Raw genomic sequence first — 27810 nt, 5'->3', positions numbered from 1 at the left:
ACCCAACCATGCTAACAATTTTCAAGAAAAGGAAAAGAATAGAGAAAATGAACAGGGGAGGAAGAAGAAAGAAAGCTGTGTTTTTCTGATTAACAATTGAGGGCCCATTTGTTGTGTTAACTCTAATTATTTTTTAAAAAAGTAGGACCAATTAGAAGGTGACAAGTGTCAAGTCACCTTCTAAAACAGGTTACTGATTTCATAAACCGGTAAAAGGATCATTTTGGGAAGGTGAGGGTACAAGGTAGGATTATTTCTAGAATATGCAAAGGTGAGATTATTTTGATTAGATGTGCCAAAGGTGGGATTATTCTTTTCAATTTTTCCTTTGTATATTTGTACACTAATTAAGTCAAAACCATTATACTGAATAGTGAAAAAAAAGTCAAATTATAATATTTATTAAAACATAGAGGAAGTAATATTTTAATAATTTTTTAAAGCAAAGTAGTATTTTAATACGGAGTATTCATTATACATTACGGAGTACTATTTTTTTTGTTTATTTTTTGACAAATTACTACGAGTACTTCCTAGATTAACTCATACAGTCATACTTGTTTGAATTTTCTATACTCATCAGTCCGGCCCATGATTCCATGAAAACGTTCAAAATTCAAAGATACAAAGACCATCCAGTTCTCCATTAGAACGTTCAAAATTGTGGCGGGGGGCTCGGCCGGCTCGCAATTCGTCATCGCTGAAAAAATGCCTAGAATGTTCTATTCTATGCTCCTATATCAGTGAGTCGGAAGATGATTGCACTTCCAATCACCTGAATTGTTGTATAACCTTTAAAAAATAAAGGTTAGTGGTTCTTAATTTCTATACTTTTTAACTGTTTCAAAATTGCAGACATGATAATCTTTAAATTTTGTATAATTATGTGATAACTATGGCAATCTAAACTTTTTAACTTGCTTTAAAATTGCAGTCTTATTAATCTTTAATTTTGTATAATTATGTCCTAACTATGGCAAATTTGTTGCTGCTAATTTGTGAAACCCCAAATTTCATTGTTGATTATAATAATTCCGTTTTCAAATTAAGTAAATTTTGATTTATTTTTCTAGCTTTTGTTGCTGTTTTGATTTTAGGTGTATCAATGTTAGGAAAGCAATTGTACGATTTGTACCAAAAAAAAGGTACTTGTTCATTACTCTTCATGTTATTGCTTGCTTCGTCTTTAATTAAATTCAATCTTACTGCTTTTTATTAAAATCCTTGTATCATACCCCGTATTCTTTTTTTTCTGCGTATATTCTGATTGTGCAACGTGTAAATCATGAATAACAAAAACATGTTCATAGCTTGAATAGTTGAATTATAAACATACAATTCATGATTGTGGAAGCGTTAATTTATGAGTTTACCTCTTGCCATTGCATGTTAACTATGAGGAAGACGAAGACCCGAATAACCTCGCTGCAGACGCCAAAATCGTGAATGAACTCTTCTTAACTTTGGTGCTGAACACTCGCTATCACTTTTGATGGTGTTTATGTGTATATGAGAGTTGGATGCTGTTAGGGATGTTTGTGGGGCGAGTCAAGTAGGAGACCCGCCCCATCCCCGCCTAGTGGGGTGGGGACGGGTCTTGGTTTGGCGGGTGGTGGAGCGGGGATGGGGATAAAAACCATACCTGCCATGGGTGATGGGGCGGGGGTGGATTTTAAGTTGTGCCCGTCCCTCTTCGTACCCACCCCATCCCCACCTCATACCCACAACTATATATATTTATAAACAAAATTATATACGTTTATACTATTTTATAAAATAATTACTTGAAATAAAATATTAATTATAATACTTTATACTACCTCCGGTCCAAATTACTCGCAACTTTGGGGTATTATTTGTGAGATATAAAATATTCCAAAGTTGCGAGTCATTTGGACCGGAGGTAGTACTACACTTATATTATAAACAAAAACGTGTGTAATATGAAGATTTTTTTTTTTTTTTTAAATTATTGTAATCCATATTAATTATTATTTTGTTGGATTATGTATTTAAGAGGTAGAGATTGGGCGGGTCTTGGGTGGGGATTAGGCGGGTCTTTGGTGAGGATTTGGTGGGGGTAGATACCCAAGTGGGGGGTGGGGCGGGATGGTTTTAGAGTTATACCCGCCAGCCGGGATAGGGATGAATTTTGGACCCGCCGCGAGGATGGGGGTGAAAATGTTAGGTGGGGATAGGGATAGGAAGACCAACATCCGCCTCGCGCCGTTCGGAAAACAAATTTCCAAGATAAATGGGCCACTTAACTTAATTAATTATTATTTATTTTCAAAATAAATCCAACATTCTCCCACTTGGTCCCTTTAAACAGAATACTCAATATATGAATCATAGCGACGAATTCCCTAATAACGAGATTAATCTTCCATGTATCACAATATATTCAGCTTTCCATCGCTCATACAACTTAATGAGTAAATCTCATGTTCACTCTAGGTCAAACAAAAATGACATTTCTTATTGAAATCACTAAATTTCCAAAATTACGTACATAAATTCAAATAATGCAAGAAATATCAAAACTGATTGAAAAATGTTTCAATACTCCCTTTGCGTTTTAATAAGTATTACACTTATCAAATCCGGTTGTATTTTAATAAATGTTACACTTCTTTTATGACATAAAACTATATTTAAATATTATATCTCTCTCCTTTTATGGTCTCCACCTAAATCCAATACTACTTTTTTTTGTTATATCTTTCCTCTCACATTTATTACTTTTCAATAAAGTATTAACCCTAAATCATTCTTTTATAATTTTTTTATATTCCAACTACCCCACTTACCTCTTATTTTATTTAAATCAATTAAATTGACTAAAACTATGTGCCGGTCAAATTGTAATACCCATGGAAACAAAACTCGGCCGTTCCGTTATGAAACGGGCGCTTTGTAACGGGTTTTAGAGAGACCGAACCGAAAAACCCCGTTATATAACGACGAGTCAAAAATCGCACCTAACGCGGCGTATCTCCCGTTCCATAACGGTGGAACGTCATTCTGGAACCGTTGTAGGCATTTAATGACCGTTAAATTTCATAAATTCCTACTATCCTTTCTATGCTTTTGCGATTTCACGGCTTCCTGGAGTTTCATAAATGGCGAAGAAGGAGGTTGAAGATGGGTCAAGTCAAACATTCGGACTATTCAACAGACAAAATTATAGAGGAGAGAGGAGAGAGAAATTAAAAATAAGTGGCTGAAAGATTAGACAGTTGGACCCCAATTTCAATTAACTTCCTTTTCTTTCTATTTTTAATATTTTTGGACCCACCCTCCATTATCCCTTTTTTATAAAAAAATGATTTAATAATTTTAAAAGTACACCTACAAGTATTTTAAGTTTTTAACTAAGTAGTACATCTTTAGATTAGAATATTACTGTAGATAGTACTGCACTACTACATGGTCTACATTATAATGTCTTTACTATTTATTATGGAGTATAGTTTTGGCTATAATATGGTATAAAAACAAAGAATATGGGTCTACAAACTAAAAATTCTGATTATGTGAATTTTTTTTAAAAATTCACGCCGCAAAACCCGCGATCCGTTTTATTTAACCGTTATAAGCCGTTTCCGCGACCGTTTCCGCAAACGCGACCGCGACCGCGTTTTTTTCCCATGGTAATACCTTTTAAAACACGGAGGGAGTACAACATATAAATGTTTCACATGACAAATTCAAGTCCTATCTTTTCTACATGACCCCTAGAAACCATTAACTTTGGTCAAGGGATCAACAATCATCAATCATCATTCCAGTGCTAATGGTTCTATGATCACTTTCTTTTCTTGAGCACGTTCCTTATTGGGCGAATGATAGAGTCAACGACTCGTAACCCAGATATGAAACCTTTTAGCCAAACACCATGTGAGGTAGCCTCGTAACAAGACATGAACTCAGCTTCCACAATAGAAGTAGAAATTAAGGTCTGCTTCACACTTCTCCAAGAGAGGGAATTATTAGCTACCATGAACACATATAGTGAGGTGGATTTTCTTGAGTCAATGTAGCCATCGTAATCGGAGTCAGAATAGCCTACAACTTCAAGATCTTCTGTTCCTCCACACATAGGAGTCAGAATAGCCCACAACTTCAAGATCTTCTATTCCTTTATACATAAGCATGTAATCCTTGAACCAACCTTCAATGATTAAGACCTGGGTTACTTTGATATCTTCCCAAAACTCCAACGGCATGTCAGGTCTAGTATAATACTTCCAACAACTTAAGCATAAGGATTATTTCTTATTTGTTCCTTCTGGTCCAATTTGAACCTATCACCCTTTATAATAGGTGCTAAACTTGGTGAACAATTTTTCATATTAAATCTTTCAAGTATTTTGTTGATGTAGGGCTCGGTCTCACCCATATCCTTCATATCAAAACTACTTAAAAGAAATTGTTTCACATCATATAAAAACCCTTTATCATTAGCTGCTAGCAAAATATCATCTACATGTAAAACAAGGAAACATATCTTACTCCCACTAACCTTGTGGTATATACATTGATCCATGATATTTTCTTCAAAACCAAATGAAGTTATCACTTTATGGAACTTCATATACCACTGGCGAGAAGCCTGCTTTAGTCCATATATGGATTTATTAAGCTTATAAACCAAATGCTCACCCTTTTCAGAGAGGCATCTTTTAGTTTGTCTCATGTAAACCTCTTCCTCTAAGTCATCGTTAAGAAAAGCTATTTTCACATCCATTTGATGTAACTCAAAGTCGAAATGAGCTACCAATGCCATAATCACTCGAAGAGAGTCTTTTTTCGATACGGGAGAAAGTCACTGAGTAGTTGATTCCTTCTCTTTGAGTGCACCCTTAAGCAATAAGTCTAGTCTTATGTCCCTCGATGTTGCTTAATGAGTCTTTCTTTGTCTTAAAGACCTACCTACATCCAATGGCTTTTACACCATCGGGCAACTCAACGAGTTCCCTAACTTTATTAGACGCCAATCACGCCATAAAATTTATCTCATCTTTCATGGCACTTATCCACAATTCCGAATCCTTTCAACTCGTGACTTGTGAAAACGTAATTGGATCATTGTTAACTTCAACATTACAATCCAGTTCTTGCAAATACCCCTTAAAGTCATTAGAAATAGCTGATCTTCTCATTCTAACAGATCTCCTTTGAAGGAACTTGATCACATCCAAATGCTCCTCATTTGTATTATTATTAGCATGTGGAACTTCATTGGCTATTGGTTGCCTTAAGTTCGTTTGAACTCGAGGGACGTGAATAATAACCATCTTATCACTTGAATTAGAAGGAGGAACGTCAATGTGATCCTTTTTAGGAACATTGCCCCGAAATTAATCACTCCCACTAACTAAGTCATTCTCAAGAAATTTTGCATTTCTCGATTCCACAATTCTGGTCGATTCCACAATTCTGGTGCTGTGAGACGGACAATAGAATCTATACCCCGTAGACTTCTCAGCATATCCAATGAAATACCCACTAATAGTCCATGGATCAAGCATCTTTTCTTGTGGGTTGTAAATTCTTACTTCGGACAGGCAGCCCCAAATGTGCTTATGTCGCAAACTCGGTTTCCATCCTTTGTATAACTTAAAAAGTGTTTTAGAGATAGCCTTGGAAGGAAGCCGGTTTAATATATACGCTGCATCTTAAGAGCTTCAATCCACAAAAATGATGGAAGTGTAGCATTGCTTTGCATACTTCTCACCATCTTGGGGGAGGCATGGTGCATTGGCTGACAATCCCATGCTCTTGAAGAAATTTTGCAAACAGACCACATGCTTGTCCATTCTTGGTGTATCTACCATAGTACTCTCCACCTCTACCTCATCTCACGATCTTAATATGTTTGCCACATTGTGTCTCCACTTCGGCCTTAAACTACTTAAAAGCGTTCAAAGCTTCATCATTGGAATGAAGTAAGTAAAGATACATGTATCGCGAATAATCATCAATAAAGGAAATAAAGTATTTCAGATCCTTAGCGTTCATGTGCGGACAACAAATATTCGTATGTATGATCTCTAATAGGTTAAAATTCAACATAACACCCTTTTTAGATTTGTTAGTTTGCTTTCCTTTAATGTAACTAACACTTCTCAAAATCAACAAAGTTAAGAGTATCAAGTACCCCATCCTTTACTAACCTTCTGACTCTCTCAATGGAGATACATTCTAATCTCCGGTGCCATAGCATATAGGATTTTTCATTCATAATACATGGTTTTAAAATTTGAACCAATGTTAACATGTAAGGAATTATGAGTGATATTGTTTCGCAATTTAAGACAATATAAACCATTAGACAAAATACCTTAACCAATAATGAAGCTAAAATTAAAGGAAAATCCGAAAGGTACAAGTCTTGAAATTGAATTGGAACATAATATGTCCTTTCTAAATGCAAAATAAAACCACTAATTAGAGTTAAGCTACATGTCCTAACTGCTTCCACATGCGAACTCATCTTGCTGTTGGAAAGATGTTATGTTCACTGCTAATTGGTTTACTTAGGTTTGTCATATCCGGCAAGGTATTCGAAATATGGATTGTGATGCCAAGATTCAATCCACTATGTATTAAAATTAACATCAAATAAGATTCGTAACCAACAAATGCTAGAAAATTACCTTTCTTCTTAACCCAATCCTAAAACTTGGTGCATTCTTTCTCCATGTGTCCCTTCTTATTACAAAAGAAACACGAAGACTCCTTCTTAATGGATTGATTCGCTGGAATCTTTCCCTTTCTCTTTTCCTTAGTGTGATCCTTTTTCTTCGTTTCAGAAGTTATGAGATTCACCTTTTCACCTTCTTCCATTGCCAATCTTCCCTCCTCTTGAGTACACATGGTCATAAGTTCATTAATTGACCATTTATCTTTATGTGTGCTGTTAGAGACTTTAAAAGGGCCGTATTAATTAGTATGAGTGCATAGAATAAAATGCACTAGGAATGAGTCAGACATGGTAAGTTGGCTGCTATATCCCTCATGCGCATGATGTAGTCATGCATTTCGTTGGTCTCAGTGAGCCTCATGGATGAAAATTGCATGATTAAGGTGCTAGCAAGAGCTTTGTCAGAAGTTGCAAACTACTTATTGATGGCCTTAATGAGTTCTTTAACATTAGTATGCTTAATACAAGCATATATTTTAGTGTTTATGAACATAATAAATAGACGGTTAGACCTCTCCCACTTTTCATAAAGACTAATTGCATCTTGAGTACTAGTCTCCGTTATGGCAGGTGGTTCGTCTCTCCTAATAGCATAGTCAATATCCATCCATCCTAATTGCAGTAGCACTCTTTCTTTCTACACCTTATAGTTATCACCCCTTAGTTCAGGAATGTTACATTTGACATCACAACACGTTAAACTAGTGCAAAAATAAAAATAAGTAAAAATGCTTAAAATCAATATAGACTATAAACTAAAATCATGCTTTACATAAATTTAGTGACATATAACTTGCCTATGGGCTAAAGTTCTACTTAATTAGATGAATATAATACAATAATCATATAGTGAAGCTATGAAATTGTATCAATTTCTTAATTTCCTATAGGACATTTAAGAAACAAAGTTTAATACCTTACTCTAATTAATTATTCTAATATAATAAAATTCCCGTGGGTAAGTCTTATCATATCTTAGAGGATTGATTACAAACAAAAGTCAAATACCATATGTGAATTCCGAATAAGATTTTAATGAGTAGAGGTGCTGTCGCCACTCCCTAATTAACAAAATCTCGAGACACTTAACATTTTGATATTCAAATACTCCAAAAGGTTCAACAATATAAAGTCAATTTATTCGTTAGCTTAGACCAAAATTATAAAAGAGTTTCTAATAACCACTGCATTAATTAAAGTATTATGAATATATAAATATGTGATGATGTATGCGGTATACACACAAACATCAATTTTTAGAGGTACATTAACATAACATTCATAATCCATATAAAAAGAACATATTATATAGTAGTATTAGAGAGATAATAAGTAGCATATATAAAACAAATGCCCAACACCACTGCGATTGCCGCATCATCATTCAAAAACTAGCAGTATGCCAAAAATTGGCGATTCTTTTCTAGCATTCAAGCCAGGGAAAGCATGGCTCTTAATGCCAAATGTAAATCATGAATAACTAAAACATGTTCATAGCTTGAATTATAAACATACAATTCATGATTGCGGAAACGTTAATTATGAGTTTATCTCTAGCCATTACAAGTTAACTACGAGGAAGACGGAAACCCGAACAAGAAACAATCTCGTCGCGGTGCCAAAATTGTGAATTAACTCTTCCTAATTTTAGTGCTGGATCCTCACTCTCACTTTTGATGGTGTTTATGTGTATTTGAGAGTTGGATGCAGTGGCCTTGTAGCCGTGATAAGACTACGTTGAATGACATATACTTAGGGAGTTTTGCCACAAAAACTCCTATTTTACGAGAGTTGGTTATGAGTGGTCTCTTAAGTTAGTGGGTTAATTGGGAGTTTATTTCCTTGATCATGGGAAACAAATTTCTAAGATAAATGGACTACTTAACTTAATTAATAATTATTTATTTTCAAAATTAATCCAACACAACGTTGCTAAAGTACAACTTTGATTCTTAACATCTTTCGTTGCTGTTATTTGATGTTATAAAAAGTTGATAATTTGAATTTAATTATTTGGATGGAAGGACATGGAGAGAAAAGAAGGGAGGAAAATGGAGGGTTGAATTATTTTTTTTTTGGATAACAAATGAGGTAGAAAGGGAATAAGAGGGGATTTAAATGGTTAAAATTGTAAGAAAGTGATCTCTAGAACAATGGAGAAGGAAAACTTATCATTTTCCCCCCTTCCCATCCTACACCTTCCCCTCCCTTCCCTTCTTTTCCTTTCCCATTATCAAGATTGATTGATAATATATATAGAAACATAGCTTAATAGAAGGCTACCGTTTAGGAAAGAAAGGCCACAAAGTAGAACGGGATGAATACAGCTAACTAATTTACAATAATATAATATATTTACAATATATTTAATACATCCCCATAGTCGAAGCAACGAGACGCATGCTAAGACTGTCTTGAAAATCATCAAACAAAACATGCGGGAGCCCCTCGGTAAAGATATCCGCTGTTTAATACCGAGATGACACGTGTAACACACGAATCTAACCTCGAGCAAACTTCTCCCGAATAAAGTGGATATCCATTTCAATATATTTAGTGCGCTAATGCTGATGCTGATGCTGAACTTGATTACCTTACAAATAAACAACACTGACCTCGCAACCTTGGAAAGATGGGAAATTTTTTTGTTTGATTTAAATATTCCATTTTGACTATGGTGAGAAATAAGAGCAGGAGTGAGATTTTGCATAACAAGGGGCCTGCTCTGTTTGGGCCATAGGAGAATTTGAGGGAGTGGTCTCTGCCACAGGAGAGGAGAGAAAGGTCCTGACATACCGAGGAATGGGTCAGATAGTGGACCGATTAGGGAAGTGGGCGGAGCCGGCTACACTTGAGGAGTAGTAGGTGGTTGGCCTGTTGGGGAAGGAGATTAGATTGTTATAGATGATGAATTATGTATGGAGATAGTCGAGAATCTAGGAAATTGTGTGATTAGGATGTTGGGGAATGTATTTCTATTAAAAATTGACATGACAAAAAATAATGATATTATGATTGTTTGGTAGGAATCTATCAAAAAAAAAAAAAAAAAAAAAAAACGCGCAGTAGATCAAAGTTGTAACTTATGATTAATTATGGATGAGAAGAGAGAATAACGCAATCACCCAAGAACCCGGAAATGAGAGTAAGAAGGTATGCTTTTGTAAAGAATTTCCAAAGGAGATCTATTACCCTACATTTTAGTCGGAAGAACATTTAGCAGATATATAGCCATTTGTAAAGAATGACTTCAAAATGACGGCGGGAGAGAGGCATGAGCAAGAAGAGTACGACTAATGTTATTGACAGTACAAAATTTTCTTTCGGCTAAGTATGAGGACCAAAGAGATTAAAAGACATGCCATGTTTCTTTCCTAAATCACAAACCGAAGAATTGTCAAACTCCTTCCCATTTACATTGCATGTTTTTAATATTATGTTCAAATTAAGTGACGATGTGGTTTTAAAAGCTAAGAAAATGTCATAAACATCCGATTTCCGAGCTATAGGAAAGGTCCACAAATAATTAAAAAAAATCATCCAACAATAGGACATAATATCAATGTCCTAAAGAACTCAAAACGGGAGATGACCAATGATCACTATGAATAATATCAAAAGGCAAAGTCATACTTGTAGAAGATGAAACAAAAGGCAATTCAACATGTTTTTCCCGGAACAAAATAACCACAAACACTAGAACTAGAAAGTCTATTTTAATCAATGCTTTTATTACGCCTAAGAGCACCTAAAATAGGATCACCCGGATGACCCAAACGATCTTGCCAAAGTTTAGGAGAGATGGCCGCAAAGGTAGAAGAAGCTTGATTGTTGATGGTAGAGGGTAATTAGGTTAAGGTTGCCCCGACTATCACACCCCATTATTGCGTTAAAAAATCTTTTATAGAAAACCCAAAAGGATCAAACTTAACTATTACATAATTATTAGTAGTAAACTTACAAATAGAAATAAGATTTTTAATGAGTTTCGGAGTATGAAGAACATTGTTTAAAGAGAGGGGAGGGCTTGGGGAAGGTAATTAGTGTGACCATAAACAAGAATAGGAATTGTGTGACCATTACCAACAATAATACCATTGATTGGATGAGTGCTCAAATTAAATTAAAAAGAGATATTACTGGAAAAGGAAGTCATATGAGACAGAACCGGTATACTATATACCAAGATGGATTAGGTTGTGCAAGTGACATTGTATGAATTGCAGCTTGAATGTAGTAGGCTGCGAAAGAAGATGCTGCTTAGGCTTGCTGTTGTTATGGTCTTGGGCCCAAAACACGTGAGGCTTGGCCCATCCTTGAGTGGGAAAGGGAAAGGAGCAATGGGCTAGCCATTGTTCATCCACCCCCATGGGTAAATCTGCTTCTAAAAGGGAAAAGCTAGAGTCGACCCTTGTGTTGCAACATAACCCCGACTAGCTGATTTTTGTTGTCCACGACGACTGTTGATCTTGCCACCACTGTTGCCTGTAGGACCACCGAATTTTCTTGGTTACCAAATTTCTGCCCTTCAAAGAACTCGAACTTGCTAATTGTGAGGAGGGTCATTAAACAAAGCCAAAAGCATAGCGGTGAATGCCATCCCTGCCGCCTCTAATGAGCATGGACCCAGCCTTGTAAATAGGAGGAAGCGAGCTGCTTTGCTGAATTACCATGCCTAAACCTCCGTAACCCTTTGTAAGACCTCCAAGCGCTCTGACATTCTTAATTGATTAGCAAGGGACTTCAGACGCTTACAATAAGAAGATGCATTAGGGAAATTCTCCATAGAAGTGGTGGAGAATTCTTGTTGGAATGTTCATTGTCTTGGAATATATTACACTATCTATTCCAAGCCTCCGTAGTCGTAGAATTAGGCTCTATGATGGTGTGCAACAGATCCTTGGAAATAGTAGCATAAATCAACGAGAGAATCATGGTCTCAAGGAGTCGACCATAATTCCTTTTCTTGGTCTGGAACCGTCTTCGGATGGATGATATGGTCTAGAACCTTGTGAGATCGTGCATGAATCTTAAATAATTTTGCCCATGTAGAATATTGAACGTTTTCCATCTCAAGAGTAATGGAAATATTGTTCTTGACATTGGATATTGGAGACAACCATATCCGGATGAAAGGACGACTTATTCGCTATTGGAGATAGTCAGAGTGAAAAGAAGAGAGTAAAAGGAAATTTGGTGGGTCAAAAAAGCTAGGGCGCTGCGAAAGATGGAGAAATTTGTACCCTAGGCAACTAATACCATGAAAGAATATTTTCCTGCGGTAAATCATATTCATTAATTGATAATATATACAAAAATGTAGCATAACAAAAGGCTACAAACTAGGATGGGATAAATTCACCCAACTAATTTACAATAATACAATTTATTTAACACACACACTTATTGAGGCAAGTCAAATAGACTATGACTATGCCTTTTTTCTATTGTAAGTATATAAATAACCGACGAGTGTTAAAGTGAAGTATAATTATTATGGCAAAAGTTAATATGGTGCTACCAAAAACGCTAGCAGTGGCGGATCCAGGAATTCTAAGTAGGGGTTGCATAGAATAATAAAGAGGAAAAAAATAAAAATTAAAAAAAAGCTCTATATTATATACTAGCATTATCATTAGCCTTTAAATTTTAAAAATTCATTTTTGTTGATGAATTTTCATTTAACGAATATGGAATAAATTATATTCTACTTATGAATATGATCAAATTAAAAAGTATTTCATAGGTTTAATAGTTTATTTTTGTAGTATTCCTCTAAATTTACTATTCAAAAGTAAATATAAAACTATATTTAATATAAATTATTGATTTACTCAAATGAAACTAAATAGTAAATATATTGATTACTTACCAAATAAATATGTGCATTGAAAAGTGCAACAAAAGTGGGAAGAAGTTTTATCAATGGAGTTTTTAAGAATAATATTTTTTTTTTGACAGGAAGAATAATATTGTATTATTATTATATTTGGTATTATGTACGGTGATTAAAATAATTAAAGTATAAGTATATATATTTTATAATTTAAAATCTTAAGATTCTACTAATTTGTAAGTTTTTATAACTTAAATGAGAGTTTTTACAAAAATTATATTATGTACAAATATTTTTTTTTTTTTTTTTTTTTTGAAGGAAATATTATGTATATACTTAACTATAGTTAATTTGTTTCAAAAAAGAAAAAAAAAATCAATCTAAGAGACCTGTTTAATATAAACAGGTCTCTTTTCTTTTAACAAGGAAATCATAAAAAGAAAAGGTTAGAACCTAAGAGACCTGTTTAATAGTCTCTTTTCTTTTAACTTGGAAAGAAGTGGGATTGTTGATATTTATTATAGGTGTTACCCCTTGTGCCTTCATAGATCCGCTAATGAACGCTAGCACTATGTTTGGGTAAATTTAGTAAAAGGAAATAGAGGTGTAGGGAAAAGAGGGAAGGGAAAAAGGGAGGTGAGGGGAGGGAAAATGTGACTTCCATTTTTCTTCATAAACGGTGGGATTTGGTTTTGTAAAACGGGAAGGAAAATGTATTCTTCCAATTCCCTCCCCTTCCCTTCCTTGCATTAGATATCCAAACAAATGATAATTATTATTATTATTTATTTATTTTCTTATCTATTCCTTTCCTTCCATTTCTCTCTATCCAAACATATTTTAGAGGAAGTATGTAGTTCAAATTACTCCGCCATTTACAAAATACATAAGTAGCACATGTAACAAACACATATGCACGTTATTAATTGATTAGGAATCAATTAATTAATTACTTGGAGGTAAGAGAACAAGATATAATGATGTTACCACCAAAATTTAAATCTAGATTACCACCTAAAATGGTGTAACCACTAAAATAGGTCTTAATTTTAAGTGTGCATACCCACGATAAGTGTTTTTAACCCAAAATAGTTTATTAAGACTAATATTGACATATCGTGCTATATGGCTTCTATTAAAGAGGAAATAAACTTGATTGCATTAATTAAGTAAGAAAGAAGCTTTTATAAAGGCTATACAAAAGAATTGACTCCAGCTAATACAAAGGGAAAAATAAAGTGGGATCATGGCCCACGAAATATTTTGCTAATATGCTTATCCTTACGAAATTCATTATAGGATTCCTAATATACTCCGATTAGTGCTGCTGTTAACTTTAACCTTAATCCATCCTCATTGTAAGTTACAATTAAGTCCCTAACAATGTCCGTGGAATGACTAAAGTTCCCTGTTGAGAATCGAGTTTTGTTTCTCATAATGAGTAACTTGAATTTTCCCCTCTTATATATATATATATATATATATATATATATATATATATATATATATATATATATATATATATATATATTTTACTAATATTTATTACATATAATTAATTTCAAACTAGTGCATTGACATGTATGCTAAATTTGACCGTGTCAATTATTTAGGAGTGTGTATATATAGAGAATCTTGTCACAAAGAACTCCTATTAATGTAATATTAGTTATGAGTGGTATCTTAAAGAGGTGGGATAAATATGAATAGTCATGGGTAACTACTTATGAGATACAAATGCATTATTACTTTTTTTGGTAACACGGTGGGAATTGATTTCGAGTTATGTGAGGGGCATATCGTATATGGTCCATCTCTAGAAGGGGAAAACTAACCGACCATTAGGATTTTATGAAAATTGCAAAGAAGGGGTGTTGGGAAAGGCAAATTTTTAAGGTAAAGTTACGTAATTTTGTGCTTTTATTTAGTAGAAACGACTTGTAGCTTCGTAGCATTGCTATAAAACCTTGCTAAGGTAAGTATGTCGTCATTCTTGAAGAGTGTTGTAGCTCTTTGTTGTCTTTGAGGTGAATGGAGAGGTGTTTGTGTTGAGGTCATTGTTATTTAAAATTTGACGTGGAAAAAGAGATGACTGGTAAGATAGTTCCACCGATTGTGACAAAAAATTGTATACATAGGGTTGCAGAATAATAGGGTGAAAATAGATGAAACTGTTAGAATCGTGGTGGACACACAAATATATTTCAAACAGTAATACAGAGAGGAAAACACATGCACTAAACAATAACTCTTGTATCCCTTACAAAATGTGTGTCTTACTTTTCTACTTCTTTCTTCTTAGTACAAAATGAATTATATATTGCATTAATATGATATTGTTGTATGCTAATAAATGAATGTTATTCTTAATACTTCTTTCATTCTCACATTTTAATAGCTTTGCTTGTTTTTCTCATTTCCATGAATATATTGATGTCTAGTTTATTTATCTATTTATAACACTCCCCCTTAAACTTGACTTTCTCACAATGCCAATTAGCTTATGCATCCTATTAAAATCTTCAAACTTCAATGGCTTCGTAAAGATATCCGCAATTTGATCCAAAGACTTTACGAACTTTAATTCAATTTCATTCTGTTCGATGCACTGCCGTATAAAAGGGAATCTTGTACTAATATGTTTACTTCGGTCATGAAACATAGGATTTTTCGCCAAAGCAAGAGCTGACTTGTTATCGGCTCAGTAGGTTCCTTTTGTGGTAGTTGGAGTTCCTTCAGTAATCTCACGAAGTAGCAACAATGAATTTTGATTTACATGTAGATAGTGTAACAATTGGTTATTTCTTTGAACTCCATGAAACAACAATGTTTCCTAGTAGATACACATAGCCCGTTGTACTTTTACGATCATCAATGTCTCCAACAAAATCACTATCACAATATCCTATAAGCTTGAAATCATGTGAAGTAGAGTATATTAACCCATGATTTAATGTGCCTTTAATTAGCGGGAGAATTCTCTTTGCAGTATTCAGATGAAGAGGTGATGGATTCTTTATAAAGCGACTTACTAGTCTAAAAACAATTAATATGTCTCTCTAGTGCAAGTTATGTATCTTAAACTTCCTACTAGACTCTTAAATAAGGTTGGATTTACCTTTTGTCCATACAAATCATTCTTTGACAATTTCACTCCACATTCCATTGGAGTGCTCACTGGATTAACGTTCAACATATTGAATTTCTTCAATACTCCTTTTGTATAAGCATCCTGTGAGATTAAAATTCCTTCATCACTCAGAGTTACTTCAATTCTGTCGTCTCATATTCGCATGCCATTCTTTTCTTAAATTCTTCAAACATTTCAGTACTAATTCATGTGAATATAAGAGCATCCACATATATGCAAAGCCTTTTTCAATCTAATTACTTTATTCTATTGTCCCTTCACAGCGTAGTCTTCTTCTAGTTGTTCAATGTACACTTCTTCTTCTAGAAATCCATTTAGAATAGTAGATTTTACGTCCATTTGATGAATCTTCCATTGAAATTGCGTTGCTATTGAATTAGCAACCTCACTGTCTCTAGTCGGGAAACTGGGGCAAATACCTCTTCATAGTCTATTCCCTGCTTTTGAATACCCATTTGACTCCTATCGCCTTTAGCAACCAGTTTTGCTTTGTATCTTTCAACATCACCATTAGCACTCCTCTTGATTTCAAATACCCATTTGACTCCTATTGCCTTCTTTCCTTTCGGGAGCGGTGTCAATTTCCATGTATCATTCTTTTGAATGGCTTGTATTTCTTCATTCATGGCATGATTCCATTCCTTTTGTTTCGTTGCTTCATTAAAGCTCATTGGTTCAATATCACTGAATAAGCAAAATAAAGAAGTATTATCTTCTGACCTTTCTTTCATTCCATAAAGATCGGAAAGACTTATACTTTTTGTTCCTTCACTTGAATTAGATGAATCTCCATTTGAATGTAATAAAGGTGATAATATTTGAGGAGATGATGGTGGATTAGTGGGAGCAGTCTCTGAAACATGTTGTGATTGTTGAATTTTGTTCCTCAAAATAAGGAAGAAAGTTGTAAGATTCTTCCTCTTCTATGCTCTAATCCCATGTTGCCTCTTCATGAAACTCTATGTCTGTGCTAATTACTGACTTGTTGATGTTTGGATTAAACAACTTATAACCCTTAGACTTTTCATCATATCCAATGAAAAGATGTTTTTCACTTTGATCATCAAGTTTAGACCTCAATTGCTTGGGAACTTGTGCATATGCAATGGAACCAAATACTCGAAGATGTGATACACTTGACTTCCATCCACTCTAGAGGTGTCACATTCTTTAAACTCTTTGTTGGTGAAATATTTAATAAATAAACACATGGAACTGCTCTCGCTCAAAATTCTTTTGGCATCTTATTTTTCAACATGGATCTTGTCATGTTGAAAATGGTTCTAAACTTCCTTTCAACAACCCCATTTTGTTGTGGTATTCTAGGAATAGTAAACGGCTGGCGAATTCCTTGGTCTTCACAATATTTGTTGAATTCATTTGATGTGAATTCACCACCTCTATCAGTCTTTAACGCTTTTATTTTATAACCACTTTCTTTCTCTACTAATGCCTTGAACTTCTTGAAAGTTTCAAAAGCTTTAGATTTATTTTTTAAGAAATAAGCTCATGTCTTCCTAGCTGTAATCATCAATGAAAAGCATAAAATATGAATTGTACCGAGTGATAGGGGTTTGATAGGTCCACATAAATCTGAATGCACTAACTCAAGTGGCTTTTGAGCTCTTGGATTAGCTTGTTTTGGAAAGGGCTTCCTTAAATGTTTGCCAAGCAAACATGCTTCACAAAGTTGATTCGGATGATCAACATGGGGTAATCCTTTTACCATTTTCTTGTGACCTAGTTCCTTTAGTTCTTCAAAATTAAGATGACCAAATCTTATATGCCACTACCAAGATGGATCTTCAATCCCTAAAAAATAAATAAATAAAAAGATGGATCTTCAGTACTCGTCTTCAAACACATAGATTCAATTGCTTAGAAGTTTATGAAGAACATTCTATTCTTTGTCATAACGACTATGGCTATAATCTTAGATTATCTATCGCGTAGCCACAACTTTTGTCCCTCCATTATTTTTTTACGTCCATTGACCTCCAATAGTTGACCCACACTTAAGATATTACTTCTTAAGTTATGAATATAATAGACATCCGGAATTAATTTGTGACTAAAATCCTTTAATTCAATCATTACTTTACCTTTCCTTTCAATCTTTACTTTTGAGCCATCGCCAAAAGTAACGTTCCGTGTCATAAAATCAACAAATTTGTTTTTGTCTGGCATAGGATTACTTGCTCCATTGTCAAGATACCATGTTCAATTTTCATCTCTCTTGTCTTCTATTTTGAGAGCTAATATCATAGTTGAATCTTTTGCATCTTCTTTATCTTCAATAAGATTTGTTTCTTCCTGCACATTTTGTGAATAAAATTCCCATGCAAAATGGCCATATTTATCACAATTGTAACACTGAATTTTAGCTTTGTTACCGTTTGAAACTAGTTCATTCCTCTACCTCTTCCTCAATTCGGCCTTTGGTAGAAGTTTCACCTCTATAAAAATTATTGGTGTTTTGGTCTTCTCTCCTTCTTCCTTGGCCATGTCCATTGCCATGTCCACGTCCTCGTGAACCGCCTCTACCACGTGATTGAATTCTTTGCTTATCACGTATATCTTTTATATTATTAAAAGAGATTTTAGCTTGCAACACTTGTTGCTCATCTTCCTTTTTACCTTTTTTAATTATTCTTTGTTCATAGGCTCTAAGAGACCCATTTAATTCGTCAACCGTCATGGAATCTAAATCCTTATTGGCCTCTTCGATAGCAACCACAACATGGTTGAAATCTAAATTAAGAGAACGTAGTATCTATTTTCAACTACACGAGAGTCGGGCATTGACTCACCAAGCCTCTTCATTTGATTCACAATGTTTAAAACTCTTCAAAAAATCTGAGATGAATTTTATATCAGACATCTCAAGGTGTTCAAACCCTCCCCTTAGAGTTTGAAGATAAACCTTCTTTACTCTACTTACTCCTTTAAACAAATTTTGAAGAGTATCCCATGCTTGTTTGGAGTTGGTTGCATTAGCAACTTTCTCAAACATATCATCATCCAATCCTCGATGGATGACTGTAAGTGCATTTTGATCCTTTTTCCCCTCGGTTTCCAAAGCTTGTTTAGCTGCCTCATTTAATTTTGAATCATCTTCTGGTTGTATAAAACCTTTCTCAACAATCTCCCAAAGTCCTTGTGCGCTAAGAATAGTTTTCATTTGTATAAAACCTTTCATCCGTAGGGTATTGAAAAGCTACGACATTATTTTTTGTTGCCATGTCTTATATATAACGTGACTCTTGTACCATTTTGCTGGAAGCGTGGTGGACACACAAATATTTTCAGACAATAATATAGAGAGGAAAACAAATACACTGAACAATATTTTTGTATCTCTTACAAAATGTGTGTCTTACTTTTCTACTTCTTTCTTCTTAGTACAAAATGAATTACATATTGCGTTTATATAATATTGTGGTATGCTAATAAATAAATGTTACTCTTAATACTTCTCTCATTCTCACATTTTAATAGCTTTGCTTGTTTTTCTTATTTCCATGAATATATATTGATGTCAAGTTTATTTATCTATTTTTAACAGAAAGAAATGTAAATTTATTGATCTGAATACTGAGTTACAATCTCTAAATCCTCTACTTTTTCAATTACCAGTTTACCACCCATAATTGTATGGTGACTTGATTTGATGTTCATTGAGGGCCAAAGAGGCTTGATGTCGATTGGGATTCATCTTCTTGTATAGTGGCGCATGTGGTTTGATGTTTGTTTTTCTTCTTCTAGATTTTGGTAAGTATATCTCTAACTCTGGAGAGGTTGTGGTTGTGGAGTGTGAGGGACTCAACCCTCACCTTCTCAACAACTAACAGAATATTAAACAAGAACAGAGCAAATATGAGCTGCCATGGTGTTTGATTGATAGAATAAGGAAGCAAACGGTAACTTCAGGTTAACAATCTCTAAGGTAGTATCTTTAGGATACAAGTATCAATTCAAATGTGTCTAATCTCATGCCAAATACATTCTCCTACCATCCCCTAATTTATATACAACAGGAATCACATAAAGTACTCGCTCTTAATTAACTTGTTTTCATTCACTCAGATGTGCCAAGGTTCCACTACTCCATGTTGCTCCCCTCTCCCGCAGGCTTTAATTGCGCTGTTGTCTAGTAGCGCCAGCTCCTCACTTGCTGTTGTGATTGGTGGTGTGATAGGCTTGACTGATTTGCGCCTCCTGTAATGCTGCTTCAAGATTAGTGGCTTGGTTGGCTTGGTTAGCCCAATTCCTTATCCATTTCATGTAGTGGCTTTATTCTAGTGTCTCTAAAATGATAGATGAGAGCTCTAATCATAGAGGAGCTTAGGGTTTGCTAAGGAACCACAGAGATGGGCCTCAGGCTAAACCCTTTTAAACATCCCAAAACCCTTTTGTAGAGTTCTTTTATTGGACTTTTAAAAAAAGAATGATCCATTTTGTCGAGCTTTACACTTTGATTAAACAAGTGAACTAAGATTAATAAAATGGTTTGAAATAATTTATTAACACGAATTAATATTTTTTCAAATATACGAGTCAACAATTTATCCTAGACTAATTGTGACTCGGACAATTTAAACGACACTTGATAAAAGTTTTGTGCCTACAATGTTGCCCTTTTCATCAAATTTTAAGAATTTTAAAGGTTAATAACCATTAGGCATTTTCATCTTGTTAATTTGGTTAGTGTATGGCTTCTCATTAAGTCTTTTTTTTTTGGGGTCATGAAGGCCTTCACCTAGTTGATTATGGACAGCATTTACTATCGTATTCATTATACGCTGCATGGTGAATGCAATCTCGCTCCTAGTACTCCATTTAGAAAATTAGAACTCTCGTCTCCATCAGAGTCTTCTTCGTGCTTTGTACTCCATCTACCTCCATTTCATATTATTATTTGCGACGTTTGTCAAAATTGGATGTTTTATTATATGCAACAAATGTTTTATTCTCTTTTTAAGTTGTCATTTTTTTTTCTCTCTTTCCTTATCATATACATCTCTATCCTTCCTTCTCCATTTAACACTCACAGACAAATTTTGCATTTTGTTGCAAATAACATGAAACAGGGGTATTAATTCAAATTTATTGGTGATTTTCATTTGTTTGGCATCTTTATTGATCTTTGGTATTTAAGGGGCGCTTGGAGATGAATTCATAAGAAAATAGTTGAATCTGGGAAAAAATAAAATCATAGGCGAACTATTGTTTCTGTAAATCATTTAAAAGATGCAGCCAAGCTAGCCACATCAGTATCAAAATTAACACAAAGGTTTATGCTGAGCATTGAGTTGCTGTTGAGTTTGCATGTACCTGATGTTAAAGCCAATGACTACTTTTGTGGGGCGTTAAATATGCTTTTGGTGTATTAGTACAAGGATGGTGTAGCTGATTATTCACTTTCTGATGCATTTGATAACAACTGATTTAGCTGTGTATTATTTTTATATGATTTTATAAAACTCTAGGTAAATAACTATTTGGTGAGCTTAATTTTAACAGAAAAGAATGATGGTCTTACCAAAAGTGCTTTTGTTAAACTTATAGTAAGCAGTTTGATTGTAAAGAAAAAACCAGGGAAATCGCTTCTTTGTTTGGTGTCATGCAGGGAAAGCAATTAGGCACTTTAAATTTTGTGTATTCCTTGAGGGCCTGAGGAGCGATCCTTTTAACATAAGCTATCTATACGTAGGCCTCATTCTTTTCACTTGGAATTCTCTTATCTGAGCTCATACGATTATTGAGCTATATTGAACTCATCAGAACAAATCACCAAACTCAACTGTACTTACATATCTCTGAAATTTAATGAACTTATCTATCAGAGCTTTTTGTTTCCGATGTGGCTCATTCATGGTTTATGAGTATATGGGAGGATAACATTGATTGTGTAATCTGTCTGTCAAAAATCTGGATCTGATCCTGATCTTTTCTTTCCTTGTGAGGTGGCCTACACTTTATGAACTCAGCTTTTTAATTTGGAAAGTGGAGTTTAGGTTGTGCTGTTTTGTTTATGGACCATATGTTGGTGAGTCTGATAGTTTTCATGAAAAGAAAACAAAAGGTGCTTTAGAGGTGTGCTGTGCTCGTTTATGGTGATGATTTGGGTTGGAGCATAATGATCATATGACATATATTCCATATTTAGGTTTATGGGGTAGATGTGTTTTGCGACTATGTGGTGTTAGTAGCCTCTTTATGTCTGGTGCCTGATGCTTTTTCGACATTTTTGCTTTCAAGTGTGCAGTGTGATTTGGCATGCTTTTATGTAGGCTTTTTAGGATGATACCTTGTTCTTCCCCTGTATTGATATGTAATTTCCCACTGTTCATCATATGGAGTAATATTTTTTGATCTAACCATGATTTTTTCCCCATAGGATTTAGAGATGTTAAAAACTGCTTTAGATGACTGAGCTACTCGATATTTGGATCAATGTTCGAAGTCTTGTGTCATTGTGTTTATTGCTTTTGATCTAACCATGATTTTTTCCCCATAGGATTTAGAGATGTTAAAAACTGCTTTAGATGACTGAGCTACTCGATATTTGGATCAATGTTCGAAGTCTTGTGTCATTGTGTTTATTGTTGGCTCCTCTTCCTTGGATGAGTACCTCTTTTTTGACAGAGTAATGTATTTGAAGTCTAGTGTTTGGAATTTTTTGGCTTTGCTGTTTAATTATGAATGTTGCTTAATAAACGTGTTGTGTATCGCCTATAGATTTACAACTTTACAGAACCAAAGCAAAATTCGCGTTGGTTTCAGGACAATTTTGACAGTATTTGTTTTTGTTTATTTGCTCTTCACTTGAGAATTTGGTGACAGCATTTAGCAGCTTACATGCGTCCGATCTTGAAGTCAGAAGTGAATCATTAAGATAGAACAAATTCCTTCGCTTCTCACTTTATTGATCAGCATGTTAGTATGGCTGACTTTCTCCTAATTGATATTTGATTTTCAGGTGAACTTGCTGGTTTCAAGTGACAGCAGCTCAGTTATCTAAGATGATCAGACATCTCTTTCATCCCTTTAGTTTGGGAGGCTGCTATATAATGTATGCAGCTCCACTAAATCACTAATACTCATAATCGCGCGCTCAGTTATCTAAGATGATCAGACATCTCTTTCATCCCTTTAGTTTGGGAGGCTGCTATATAATGTATGCAGCTCCACTAAATCATTAATACTCCTATAATCGCGCCTTAATTTAGTATTGAAAATATTTAAATTTTAAATATATAAATCACTGGAGTATGATAATTGGCTCTTTAATAACACTTAGTTATGCTCAAAGTGGGGAATCGAACCTGAGACCTCTCACACCAAGTTACCATGAAAAACTCCAACAAACCAACTGGGCTATCACTAGCATTATGATATGATATATTCTACGGGGGCCATACTATACATTACATATTTCACCAATGGGCCACGAGGGGCCGGGCCTCCACCAGGCCCCCCTGGCTCCGCCCATGGTTGGAACAATTGTTACAATAACAGATTTGAATGCGATATTTGTTACGAATAGTATAGTAAGGTTATTGATTTTCCATTACTCGCAATTTTGTTTTCATTTCGGTCATATTCGGTCTGGTTTAGACCGGTGAACAACCCTAATAGGCTATGCTAATACGTCAACTGGGCCATCACTTCAAAATGATGAAAAAGAAAAATGCTAATGATATATACGCTCCATCAAAATGAGATATCTTGAATAGATTGGACTCAGTCGTAAAAGCAAGTGCCACTTTTGACAAAAGGAAAAAAATAGGAAAAAAGCAAATGCCACTTTCCTTTGCTTTTGTAGGAACTAATGTCCCAATACATTGCTGTTCCAGATCTTAGTGTCTCCTTTTTGTCTTCAAATTCAATTTGTTTATAAAGAATGTTGGTTGAGTTGGGGAAGAAAATCAATCAGATCACCACCTTTTATAGACCTTTAATACAATAATCATTTCGTCAAAATGATTTTTCTGACTGTAAATAACAATCCTATTGACAATGTTGTTTCCACAAATTGTGATTTTAGTTTCTCTGAACGCAAATAATAGTCATTGTCTTAATATTTCGTAATAAAATGAGATAACAATTATTAAAGATAGTATCACAAAAGAAAATGTGATAATTTTGCTAGTGAAATGAAATGTGAAGTATTTAGATTAATTGAATTGTTTTTACATTATAATGTTGCCATGAGCCCATTAAAAATACTATATATATATATATATATATATATATATATATATATATATAGACCCAATAAGAAGGATCTTATAATGAGAAGAATGAGAAGGATTGAATGTGCATTTATTTTAAACTAAATGTGCATTTATTTTCTACTAAATGTGCATATTTGATTTTGGGCCTGATACTTTTTTTTGCAAATTCTGGAAAAACGAGAACTATGAACATTATGTGCAAAAAATAAGCACATTCAGTTTCGGTCAAAATTTTTTTGCACATTTCATTCAAAAAATATATATATATACTAGGTTAGGGTCCGTGCCATATACAGTTATTTTTAATAATTGTTTCATATTAGCACTACATTTAGTTATAAAATAAAAATTTGTTTAAAATATTATGCTTAATTTATGAAAGAACCTGTTAGCCTGAATATTTTCTTTAAAACTACTTTTGCTTACACATACCTCTATGTGCACCTGGGTGTATATAAAAGGTGATAACTAGTTACTACCCATTAGCAAGACATGATTTTAAAAATATGCATTTGTTAATATGCATATATTTTTGTATATATTTGATTTCACTAACAAATTGCATTGGTATCATTTATTAACCAAATAAATTTATTAAAACGTAGGACATTAAAAATTATGTTATGAATTTTTTTTTTCTTTTCTTTTTTGGTTAAATTTAAAGTTGTTATTTTTTTTTTGGAAGGATAAATCAAATCTTTTATTTTAAGTAATTTTTTAATATTTGATATTCGATTTACTTTCTTGGAGCTTTTAATATATAATTCAATTAAAAAAAAAATAGAATCCTTTTAGTAATATTTGACACAAATTCCTTTTTTTTTTTTTTTTTTTAACTTATGTTTATATAGTTGATAATATATTATGGAAATATACATCAAATTTTTTAATTGTGTATAAATTTGTTATCTTTTACTTATGTATTGTATAAGATTTGTTTCCAAAATATTTTTTTTAATAAAAAAAAACTAAGGACACACCAGAAAATGACACGTGTCATTGCTGGCGTGTCTTATATATATATATATATATATATATATATATATATATATATATATATATATATATATATATATATATATATATATATATATATATATATATATATATATATATATATATATATATTTATTTATTTGTGGAATGAAGTATTGTAATTTGCTCAAATCAGTATCTATGTTTTTTAATTTTATTTATTTTTTGGGTAATAAACTCATGATAGCCAAATAATGAACTGTTTTTGAAAGCTAGTTGTAAAATTTATTAGTTAAAAAAGAAAGTAATGATGCATCTTTTTTTGATAATGGAGGAAGTATTTAATCTTAATTTTTTTAATAAAGTATGACTTTACATTATTCATATATTTCATATTTACTTTAAATAATAAAGTTTGACCATATTTTCTTAATTAATATTGTATAGCTGTTGTTCAAAGATTGTCAATTTATAGTCATTAAATACTCCGTATTAATGTACCTTTTTGTATTGATAATCTAATATATATTTAAAGGAGAGTTTTTTCCCGAGTTTTTAGACAGTCATGTAGGATTTAATTTTTTTCAGTGCGCCATGTAGGATAATAAATTTTAGTGGTAGTCAATTAAATACGAGATTATTAATTTATTTTAGATTTAAATAATTTAAATGACATGTAAACAAAATTGGCAAATGAGATTTCCCGGTTTAAATTAATTAAATGTATAATATTATCTTTTGATATCAGGAATTTTTTCTAAATATATAACAAATTTTAACACATAAATATTTGTATAAAAAAATCATTTTAAAAAATTCAAACAAACCGTGCATCGCACGGGCTTAATCTAGTTATGTATAAATGTTGCGAAAATTCATCAAACTTTACTTTTATTTTATTTTAATTTTTTTGTTGTTAAGAGACCCTCCTCGTAACGGTAAATTCTAATGGGCTGATTGTATGAACTTATAGATACCATTAACAGAAGTTTAGGAAACAATTTAACATTTATGCAAGATCTCAAGCACATAATAATATGAATCACATGATAAGGTTAGATGTACACCCTTGATGCATTCTCTTCTCTGAAATCAAGAACCTCAAGCGTGTCTTCTATTACTCAAGTTCACTAATCATGTTATTAAATGTCAAATGGATAACAAATAATTGTAAAATTGCACTCTTACCACACTACTACACTAGGCGATTTGAATAAAATAAAAAAAAAAAAAAAAAAAAAAAAAAAAAAAAAAAAAAAAAAAAAAAAGAGTGAAGTCCATATAAAATGGCTTGAATTTGTACTCTCTTACTTTTCAACTTGGGCCTCGTTTGATGACAAAGATAATGACTTATCTATTTATTTTATTTATATTTTTTTATAAAATAAGAATAAAGATACAAAAGGGAGCCCCACAAGGATCCAATTTTTGCAATCTTTATCTTGATTTTACAACGCAAATTTTAAAATACATTATGGTGCACCTATTTTGTTAAAAATTGAACATTTAGTAAAACTATTGAACAATTGTAAATTTTAAACATGTAAAAACATATGAACATTGCAAATTTTGAACATTTAGTAAAATATCCAAACAATCGCAGTGTATCACGCCTATACTTTTGAACATTTAATAAAAAATTCTGAATAATTACAATGTATCACGCCTATACTTTTGAACATTTAGTAAAAAAATCTGAACATTCGCGAATTTTGAACATTTGGTAAAAAAATCTGAACATCACAAATTTTGAACATTTAGAAAAAAAAAATCTGAACAATTGCAATGCACCACACCTATACTTTTGAATATTTAGGAAAAAAAATATGAACAAATTTTTTTTGAACATTTAGTAAAAAATCTGAACAATCCCAAATTTTGAATTATTACGAGTCAGACAAATGTTGAAAGAAGTTTGTCTGACTCGTAATAATTCAATAGTTTTGTAATATAAACTAAACATTTGCTACGTATAAAATGAACATTTCTTTATAAAATATGAATATAAAAATTGCATGTTAATGTTTAGCTTTTGTGTCGTGTTCATATTTTTTTTACTAAATGTTCATTTTTTGTAAAATGTTTATTTTTTTTTTACTAAATGTTCAAAAGTATAGACGTTGTTTAGGGTAAAAATACCCCAAACACGTGGACCAATGAGAGGAGGCCACGTGTCGAGTTCAGGATGGCCCACGTGGCCTAATATCCTCTTGACACGTGGCGCCCTTAGATACACCTCTGAAATGGCGGTCTTCAAGGGCCCAAAGTCCAAGAAGCGCCGTAAAACGGCGCAGCCCACTGAAATTTAGGTTAAGTGACCTAGATATGGGCACGTTCTCCAATGACCCTATAAATAGGGAGATATTTCCCCCTTTTGGGGACACATTCAATCATTTATTACACCTACATTATCTCACATCAGAGAAACACCTGAGCTTGGAATCCAAGCAGATCCCCACCTAAATTTCCGTACTCTTTATTCCCTTTCAAGTTACTAACTTGATCGTCGGAGGCGGAGCTCCTACCACCCGGAGTCTCCGTTGTTTTGCAGGTACAACTCAGCCGGATCAGACTTCGTGACGTAACTCTCCCGAGGGACAAAAACACCCAAAACATTTGGCGCCGTCTGTGGGGAGAGTACCTTGAAGATGGTTCAAGAGTCTATACCACCTCCTAACCGTCTGGGCGATGACCTAAAAGTCTTTACAGACCAGGAGGATGAAGATCCTCAGGTCGAAACCAATACAGCCAATGATGGCTCCCTCATAACCAAGCGCATCAGACCAAGAGACACTCTGGAGCGGGGTGCCTCCCAGGCGGGTACAAATCGACTCCCTGGGCAGCCGGAAGGGGAAACCCATACGGCAGCTGGATCAACACCTGTCACCCGAGACGAACT

General features: G+C 33.6%; 1 long non-coding RNA gene across 1 annotated transcript; it reads left to right on the top strand.

Annotated features, from left to right (window-relative positions):
* Positions 1-522: 522 nt before the first annotated feature.
* LOC145634694 (uncharacterized) lies at positions 523-23003 on the top strand. The gene is made up of 3 exons (XR_014113489.1): positions 523-807; positions 1098-1145; positions 22679-23003. It is a non-coding gene; the product is annotated as an uncharacterized LOC145634694 (long non-coding RNA).
* Positions 23004-27810: the final 4807 nt, after the last annotated feature.

This window comes from Chenopodium album, chromosome 6 (genome assembly GCF_948465745.1).
Source record: "Chenopodium album chromosome 6, dcCheAlbu1.1, whole genome shotgun sequence".
Classification (NCBI taxonomy): Eukaryota; Viridiplantae; Streptophyta; class Magnoliopsida; order Caryophyllales; family Amaranthaceae; genus Chenopodium; species Chenopodium album.
Note: the sequence above shows the minus strand (reverse complement) of the source record. Positions and strands in the feature narration are given on the sequence as shown.